Below are 9,779 nucleotides of genomic sequence, written 5' to 3' on the forward strand. Positions count from 1 at the left end.
CTTAGGAGAAAATCACAGCGAATCTCAGTCTCACTTTTCTGTGTGTCCCTTTGCTCTAGGATCCTGCCTCTCAAGTGATAGGTGCCTTCGTGACCCCTGGATTCTAATTTTTAGCTTTCTAGTTTTGTGAGACTGCGATATGGTCTGCTTAGCTTCTCATTCCCCTAGCTACCACTTTGTCCTTGGTTTTGTAGACTTTTGGACAACATTGTATGTAAGTTAGCAATATTTTTAAAAGGAAAGTGGGTGTATAATATCAGACTCATCAATACTATGTTTCTCCAAAAATAAGACCTAGCCGGACAATCAGGTCTAATGGGTCTTTTGGAGCAAAAATTAATATAAGACACGGTATTATATTATATTATATTATATTATATTATATTATATTATATTATATTATATTATATTATATTATATTATATATTACATAAGACCCAATCTTATAGGAAAATAAGACCGGATCGTGCATTAATTTTTGCTCCAAAAGACACATTAGAGCTGATTGTCCAGCTAGGTCTTATTTTCGGGGAAACAGGGTATGTTTTCTTCCTCTCCAGGATCTTAGCCCCCTGGGTTCTGGCCACCTTGGCAGCACCCCAGTGCCTTCAAACAGATTCTTTTTGCATTTTATTCAGCTTTCTAGTCATAATTGGTAGGAAGTTTTATCTGTTACAAGTTAGTTCATCAAAACCAGAATCAGAAATCTTGTCAATTCAGTCTTCATGCACTCCTATTATGTGCTGACTATGTGACTTTACTTCCATTATGAATATAACAATATGACTACTAAAAACTACCATCTACTTCAGACCAGTAAATGGATAATAACAATAGGATGGAAATAAGTCATTATTATAGAATAGAAGTTAATTAAGTACATAGTGTGAAATAGAAGCACAGGGGTAAGAGTCCTTAGTTCTAAGACCTGAGTCAGAGAATGCTTCATGGAAGAAGTGATGCTGGAATTGAGTCTTGAATAATTACTAGGATATCACTAGATGAAGCAGGGTGCCTTTGAGATTATGCTTCAAATTATGACTGGCTCAAATTTGAGAATTGCCTGAGTGCTCTGCTTAGCTAGTCTTTCTTCTTAGTTGAAACGTTCATTTTCTGCTCTAATGTAAATATCCTCATTCTAGAGAATTACAGAAATATGCTTTTGGTTAACAATGGATTGATCTCTTTATTCAATGTCATATGTTGTCTTAGATTAAGAACATACACACTCCCACAAATCTCAGGGAAACTGAAGATGTACATCTGAGTCTTGGCCTTAGGGCTTCTCCTATCTGAATCACTCCCTTTCCTAGGTACCCTTTTGTGTTGATGGTTGCACCCTTCCAATTCACAGGTTGGAAAACCTTGAGTCATCTTTAACTTGCTTTCATTCTTTAAATCTGTTCTTTTACCAAGATTGTTTTTTCTTTTTTTTACGTAAGGTTCTCTGATTTCTCCTCTTGTACTCCGGTCATCACCCATGTGTAAATAAATATTGTATCTTCCTACGAGGTCCCTCTGACTCCAGCTTCTCCAGGCTACTTGTGTACTACTTTCAGATTAGTCTTCGCAAGCCAGGGCTTTCACTATGTCATTTTTCTGACCCCAAATCTATATTAGCTCCCTATTGCCTCTCATATGAAGTCTACTTCTTTGTTGGATGTTGGAGAATTGCCATAATTTGGTCCATCCTATTTATCTAATCTTGTTTTCTATTACTCTCAAACCTGGAATTTTTGTACTAAGCTGGGAAGACCAAACTGGATGTTCAAACAGAATTAGGATGAGCTACATTCAGTGCCCAGCTTAAGAGGCAAAACGTTTTTTAAAAACCCTAACTTGCCGCTTTACTCCATGTTTTCCTCCAAGTTAAAGCCTTAATTATTTATAAGAGTTGCTTCAACAGACTGCAGTTTCTTGTCTAGAGTTAGGGATTTCTGGTGGTTTACTACATTGCCTATTTGTAGCTTCCGTTTATGATTAGGGTATAGTGAAATAGCTATAGATGGAACTCTGCCTTTCTTCTGTTTTCTGCTACGAGTTAATTAATTTGATGAGTGTATTCAAGATTTTGGTAAGGGAACAGATTTAGGTGCCATACTTATTTCTAAGTATGTGTGTGTAGGTATTCATCTAGCATTGTCAAACTGCAAACTGGTAGGTGCTATCCTGCTCAAGACCTGTAAGGCGAGGATTGAAAGAAAAGCATAGAAAGCTACCCCCTTTACCTTTCTTGATAAATGTGCAAACTATTGTGGATCCTAACAGCTTAGAATATGTTACTGTGTTGCTTGGATCAGTGCAGAATTGGGAGGAAGTTGGAACATACGTTCAGATCTCCATATGTTGGAAGTTATGTCCCCTTGTATTATATACTAGGTAAGCATAATGACATATTTTTCTAATATTCTGTGGATCAGATTAAACTACATTTTTTCCCTTCTACTGGATACCCCAGGGATACTGAGTCTACTCAGTGTGGGGAATAAGAGTCCTGGTAGTACGAACACTCCAAGCCAGTTTCCTCATTGTCTTCTGTGAATGCCGTGTTCAGCTTGCCCTCTGAGGCACTGTCCATGCTTTCCCCGTTTTGTACCTCACGTCTTCCTCACAGCTTTTCCAACTCCTGCCCCTTTCTGAAGACCAAGCTTGATCCAGCTTTTCTATGAAATCTTCTCAACTATTTTAGGCTCTTTTCTAAACTCCCTTTTCAGTTACCATTAGTTCCTCATGGTTTGGTGTTTAGATTGTCTCCAAAGATGGGTACTGTGATTGTCATTAGTGCTTTTCACCACGTATTTCTGGTTCTCTCCCATTCGGAGCACATGTTAGGATATCACTTCCCTGCCCACTTAGAGTGAGGTGTGGCCACATACTTTAGCTGATGAAATATGAGTGGAATTGACATGTGTAGTTCCTAGGTGGAAGCAATAAAAGATCGTGAGAAAATCACCTTTCCTCTGTCACTACATTCAGCAATTGGAGAAGGTGGCTGGTCTATGAGCCTCCACTGCAGAGTGACTATAGTGAGTGGGGCCCCCTATTGGTCTGTGTTAGACATGGAACACGAACAAAAAAATGAACCTTTGTTTACCCCCTAAGGTTTGGGGGTCTTTTGTTACTGCTGCTAATGGCTTATCCTGACTAAGATGTTTATACTTGGAAATTTATTGCTGGGAGGCCAAGAACTAACTTATTTGAATATGGCTGTAGATTGAATTCTTTTTTTAGGTTGAATTGTAGATTGACTTCTTTTTGTTAGGCACTCACATTTTCTTTGGAGGTCCTGGAGTTACCGATGAATAATGAGATTATATGCCGTGGAGCAATAGGATTCTGTGTAGCAGTAAAGTTGCCTTTACTCTGAAAAAAAAAAGTCCCTGAGAGAATCAGTGTTCAAGGAACACCCTCTTATATTTCTAATAATTAATGTCAAGGATCTTAGTTAAACGACAGATTGGTACAAGGAAAGTTTGTGAAATTACTGCTTTATAAATTTCCCAAAAGCTTATCATTGGCCTGGATCACAGGGGAAGGACCCATAAATATTTGTGTGGATTGTTAGAAAACATGGGCTGAAGTCTAATGAACTGTGATGTTTCTCTGGACATGGACACACTTTGGCTCTTATTGTCATGGCAACCCTCCAGGACTTACTCTCAGTTGATCATCTTTCTCTGGACACCAGATGCTTCAGCTCCAGTCCAGGGCCTCTGGGAACAGAACCTGGTACTTCCTGTGCAGTTGCAGCTGCCCTTTTACTTGGAGAAAGTAGGACTTGCTGGTGAATTGGTAGCTGAATTGTTTAATTTCATTTTTGGAAAAGCTGGGTAAACTCTCTTCTTTGGGTTAATTTATAGATCCCCCGAGTCTCAATTAATGTCCCTGTCTTTCTGACATGTTTTGTGGTTGAGTCCTATCCTGGGAGCTACTAGGTTAGTACTGAGGCTACACCCATCATTGCTATAAAGCGCTGCAGCCAACAAACGTGTCTCAGGAAAATGTAACTATGCTGAGCACTCCACATACTGGGGAATTCTCCGTTATCACCTCCTCAGCTTGGTCCCCTGCAATGCCATTTGGATCTGCTCATTCCCACTGCGACAGCCCTGGTCAAGAGCTCAGTCTCATCCAGGCTGAACTGCTTGTATAAGCCTCCTGGCCAGCCCTCCTGCCTCAACTGGCCTCTTCCTCTTCTTTCTCCAGGGGCTCATATGGACGATGCTAAGTACATCTTCTTTGGCTGCAAATAATGACTACCTAACTTAAGAAGGTGGGACATCCAAAACCTAACAAAGGGACAGTGGCTGGGTCTTAGGATTAACTGGAACCCAGAGACTTAGAAACCACGAAGAATCTCTCTTCTTCCTCCCTGCTCATCATGCAACGTTTTCCTCTGCTCAGCAAGCTGGAGCACCAGCATGCACATTGTAGGAACCACGGTCACGCAGCAATGGATGGGGTGCCACAGCTACAGCGGCAGCCCCAGGAGAGGGATGGCTCATGGAAAACTTACTTGCCCATGAAAGTCAGGTGGATAGAGGTGGGGTGCTGGGAAATGGTTCTCAGAAGAAGAAGGGGTGCTTGTCTGACAAACAATAGGTGCCTGTTACCCGAAACAGCGAGAATCTTTGTTCAGTTCTTTCCACGCCTGCCACGCCTGAGCCACCATTCCTCATATACATACGACCTGTTTCTGTTTTTGAGTTTTATAGGTACTTTTTGTTCACCATCTTGAAATACCCCATGCTCTTTGGGAAACAGTCTTCCTTTTCTCTTTCAAAACCCACCTTCTGCATGGATATTTTCAACCAACCACACTATATCCAGAAACATGTCCAGCTCTTGCTTGTTGTAGAGCTGTTGAGTAAATTAATATGTGGATACAAATATATCAGCTGCAGCCTGACATCTCCTGGAGGTCTTGGTACAAATGATTGGAACTCCCACTTCTCCTGGTTTGGGAAGCCCACAGCTCGAAGACAAGCCAGACAAGACCAATAACCACTTGTACAAGTACATGTGGGCCTAACAGACTTTACGAGTGCTGTCCATTTGGAGACTGGAGTGGGAGGGGCAGCCTCTCAGCAACACACACAATTCAAAGGCAAAGAAGGCTGGGCCATTAAGCAGCCTCTACCTCTCCGCCACTGAACCTGACTCACCAAGGTCTAACTTCTTCCTGTCGGCACCGTTCTGTTCCTCTCTCCCTCTTCCTGTCTCCACTCATCTCTCCCCACTCTGATGGAAAACTGATAGATGACCCCCTTTCAGGTCATCTTGCTGCTCTCAATGTAGAAATGAAGTTGAGACCGAAAGCTGGATCCAACTTACCTTAAGGGTGCTTGGCTGCCCACTCACTCATTCCAGGTGAGTGGCTTTCTGCTCAGGTCCTAAATCCTGGTCCTATATGCTGTGACCTGGGAGCAGAGCTGGTCTTCTGTAGGGAACACAGAGCATGGGGCACTGCTGCTTACTCGGGAGAAGGTGAGTTGGGGCCACGCTCTCAGAACAGGGTAGCTTCTTGGCAGGGGCCTGGACTTCTCCCACGTGGGTCACTTGGGCAGGGGTGGATGTAGGAAACAGCATGTGAACAGGCATGAGCATTCATTTTTGTTTCTTTTCTTATAGACAAGGGATATTTCTGAGCAAGGTACAGGGTTTTCACCCAGTGGGGTTGAATTGGAGCTAAATATAAACTTTGAGGAGGGAATATGGTGACTTTGCCACGAGAGGGACCCCAGACTGAGCCAGATCAGCGAGAATGTGATTCATTCCTCCCTCCTTCCTTTTCTCTCCCTCTCTCCCTTTCTTCCTTCTTAAAAAGGGGGATTTGTGCTTCTTTTTCCCAGTACTGTGAAGACCATGAGAAAAACATACTTCCCCCTTATCCTCTGATTCTGGATGTGTCCTCCTTCATTCATTTATTCATTTGGGCAGTATTTGTAGTGCCGTGTATAGGGAGGGGGAGTCTGGCCTTCACGTCTTAGATGAGCAGCTTCAACATAGCAATAGATAAAATAATAATAAAAAGCACACCAAGACAATCTAGTTAGAAAGTCTGCACCAGTGATGTTTAAACTCAATCATTTAGGAATCACAAGGGAAATTTAAAAGAATACATATTCCTGAATTCCATGCCTAAATTAGAATCTCTGATTTTTAACTTTTAAAAAAAAGGCAATTACGAAGTTGATTTGAAAATTCTTAATTACAATGGAACATTTTAACATATTTTCTCAGGAAATGGAAAACATAGTATTTGTTAGCATACAAGAGCTTAGAAAACAGTTACATGTAATACTTTTATGAAACACCTACAGAAATATTCATCTGACAAGAAAATACATGTACTTTTAATCACATACAAGCTAAAATGACTGAAAACATATTGAGGGATTATGTTCAGCTAACAGTCAAAGGAAAATGCAACAGGTGTCCTTTTTGATGGCACCGTGTAGATGTCACGGTGAATCAGGAACATGTACTCACTAGCTCACTAGCACTGTTAACAGCAGAAGGCGTTTCCTATACGAATTAGACTTTATACGGATGTAACCTACAGAAGAGGGGAATCAGATATAAGCATGAAAGTCTGAATCAGTTTCTTGGTAGACACAAGAGGGTTTACAGAAAAATCCAAACTCTGATGGATCTTTGATGTGGATCTTGTGAAGACATCAGTGGAAACCTACGCTTCTCAGAAAATGGTATCAGACAGTTGTTGGTGGTTTTCAGACTAGTCTTGATTAGAAGGCAACGAATCTGGATAATGGGCTGGAAGATGTTGTCACCAAAGTTCCTGTGTGTTTGTCTGTCTGTCTGAATGGTGACTCCAAAATCTAACTAATGCCTTCTTCATTTTTGCCTTCTAAATCCACGCAAGTGAGCCTCTTAATGAATTCTAACATGGGACCATAAAGGAGATGGATTGTGAAAAATCTCAGTCCTGCCATTACCCAATGGGAGAGAAAATCTCCAGCTTTATATTTTGTTGCCCTATCACAGGTCCCTCTTCTTAAATCAAAGTCTACTCGTCAAATAGCAGTCAGAAGGAAGGACAAAAAGCAAAGAGCCAAATATGAAAATAATTCACATGTCACTATTTTTTCTTAAACTTTCCATACATAAAATCTACTCCAACTATTTAGAAAAAGGTTCCTATAGTCATCTCCCCCCAAAAGGAGCTTTGCAGAGGGAAAGGTAGAATATATATAATGGACAAGAGATATAAAGAACTGCCACAGGCCACTAGGAAAACCCAAATACCGAACTGTCATTTTTCAATGGCCCCCTAAAGCAGAACAAATAAAATATTATAAAATGATATTTAACCTAACTGCATATAAAAATGCACTTCAATGTACCCATGTATCTAATGGGCTTCAAAATGGAAAGAAAATACTATTAAATGTCTTAGGGGAAAAGCACTACCTATTAATCTTATGTTCTACTGTTGAAAGACGACTCTCATGTTTATCTCATGTGAATATTCATTTCTGAAAGTAATTAGTAGAAATCCACAGTCCAATGATGCACTGTAAAATGAGTTTCATTTTACAACAATATGTTTACAACATTAATGAGAACTCTTTCATGTTTTAAACTACATGGATTAACTTCTATCAAGCTTTCTCACGTTACTTACATTTTACTTTCTTTTTTGCGGGAATTTTCACTTGCAAGAATGTGGAAAAATTTAAGTCTTTCCCATGCTGTTTACATTCAAGAGTTTTTGTGCAGTGAGTCCTTTTATGCTTTTGAGGGGACCTAGGATAACTGACCCTTTTTCAAGTTCTGCACATTAATACGGTTATTCTCCAGTGTGCATTTTCCTATTTTCGAAAGGTTCTGTGATAAATGAAGACTTTTCTACGTTGCTTACATTCACAGGATTCTCTCCAGTATGAGTTCTTTTTGTTTCCAAAGTTAATGGACACAAGTAAATGCTTTCCTACATTCTTTACATACATATGGTTTCTCTCCAATGTGATTTATGTGTTTGAAAACTTTGATAACATCTGAAGGCTTTTCCACATTCCTTACTCTCAGAGGGTTTCCCTCCACTATGAGTTCTTTGACGTGTTTGTAAGGAACCGTAGTCTCTGCAGGCTTTACCACATTCCTGACATTCAAAGGGGTCTTCTCCAGTATGATTTCTTTCATGTTTCGGAAGGTCACTGGGATACCTAAGTGCTTCATTAAATTTTTTATATTTATAGGATTTCTTTCCAGTGTGATTTTTGTCATGTTTTTGAAGATAACAAAGACAACTAATGTTTTCTTACATTCCTTACATTCGTAGGGCTTCTCTCCAGTGTGATTACTTTCATGTCTTCAAAATCTTTGATAACATATGAAGGCTTTTCCACATTCCTTGCATTCATAGGGTTTCTCCAGTATGGGATCCTGCATGCATTTGAAGTGAAGTTGAAGAACTAAAAAGGACTTCCTACATTCCTTACATTTGTAGGTTTTTCTCTTTATTGTGATTTCTTTCATGTTTGTCAAAACACTGGAGATACCTAACATACGTCATAATTATATAGCTTGTCTCCATAATTTTGATACTCATATGGCTTGTGTCCAGTGTGATAGCTGATGTGCATATTATGGGATGAATGATGCACATAGATTTTCCACACATACTATATTCCCATGGTTTTACTTCAGGAAGAGTTTTCTTCTTCAGACTGAGATTTGGGGTAAGGGTGAAGTTTTCTCCATGTTGACTACTCTATTCACTTTCATATTCTCTCTCTGACATTGGACTTCTTCATTTTCTACCCTGGCTTTTGTACTGATCTTCAATGTCATGATCTTCCTATTTCTTTCCTACTGAGGCCAGATTCCTTAGGATTCCTGCCTCACATCTCTGTGGACTTTCTTCTGGGAAGGATCCAGTAAGGCCCCCTCCTCCAGACCACACCACGACTTCAAAGTCTACTGAGTTCTAAACTGTCAGCTCGGAGTCATCTGAACGCAGACCCCAGGCTGGTGGGTCCACGACACAGCGCAGGGCAGCACAGCTCACAGAGGGCTCCCCAGCGAGCAGCAGCTTCCAGCGCAGGGCCTCCAGGCTTCTCATCAGCCTGGCAGATCAGAGGCATGTTTCTGTTTCCTGGGTCTCCCTCAGGCCTTCCTACGACTCCCGCGACCAGTAGAGAGCACAGCAGGACAGACGCTGCAGCAGACCCACGAGGGACTGTGAAGGGCAGGAGACACTCCAGCCTTGATTTTTAACTTTCAAAATTGGAAGAGCTTCCCAGGAGATTCTTACAGAGTTTGTCCAACACTGCACTGTGAATTAGTGTTTGGAAACATACTGTAGATGACAGACCGAGTCTCTGAAGTCAAGGACAGAGCCATATCTGAGTAGCTGAGTTAGCACGCTTGTCCCATTTGCTAATGAGGAAAGTGCCAGAGGAGGGAACCTGGCCCTAGTGACCGGACAGACAACCATATGCCACACAGACACCTGTTTACATGCCCTGAAAGTCAAGACCCATACACTACACTTCTGCTGGAAATACTTTGAAGGGGGGAAGGTGACTCTTTGTTCCAATTTTATTCACTGCTACTGTCTATTGTGAAGCTTCAGTCTCCGTACTTGCCTGTGAACTTGCCATCTGTTTCCCCCTTTACCAAAATTCACCTATGTGGGGCAGTGATATTAAAGACCCTCCTCAAATCTGTGACAGAGCATTGAAAATTATTGGATCATTGGACAATAACTCAATAATAACAACAGTCCAACTTCAAGCCCTGTACTCTATAAG

Source organism: Rhinolophus sinicus, chromosome 2 (genome assembly GCF_057876585.1).
Source record: "Rhinolophus sinicus isolate RSI-liver-muscle chromosome 2, RSI-T2T, whole genome shotgun sequence".
Taxonomy (NCBI): Eukaryota; Metazoa; Chordata; class Mammalia; order Chiroptera; family Rhinolophidae; genus Rhinolophus; species Rhinolophus sinicus.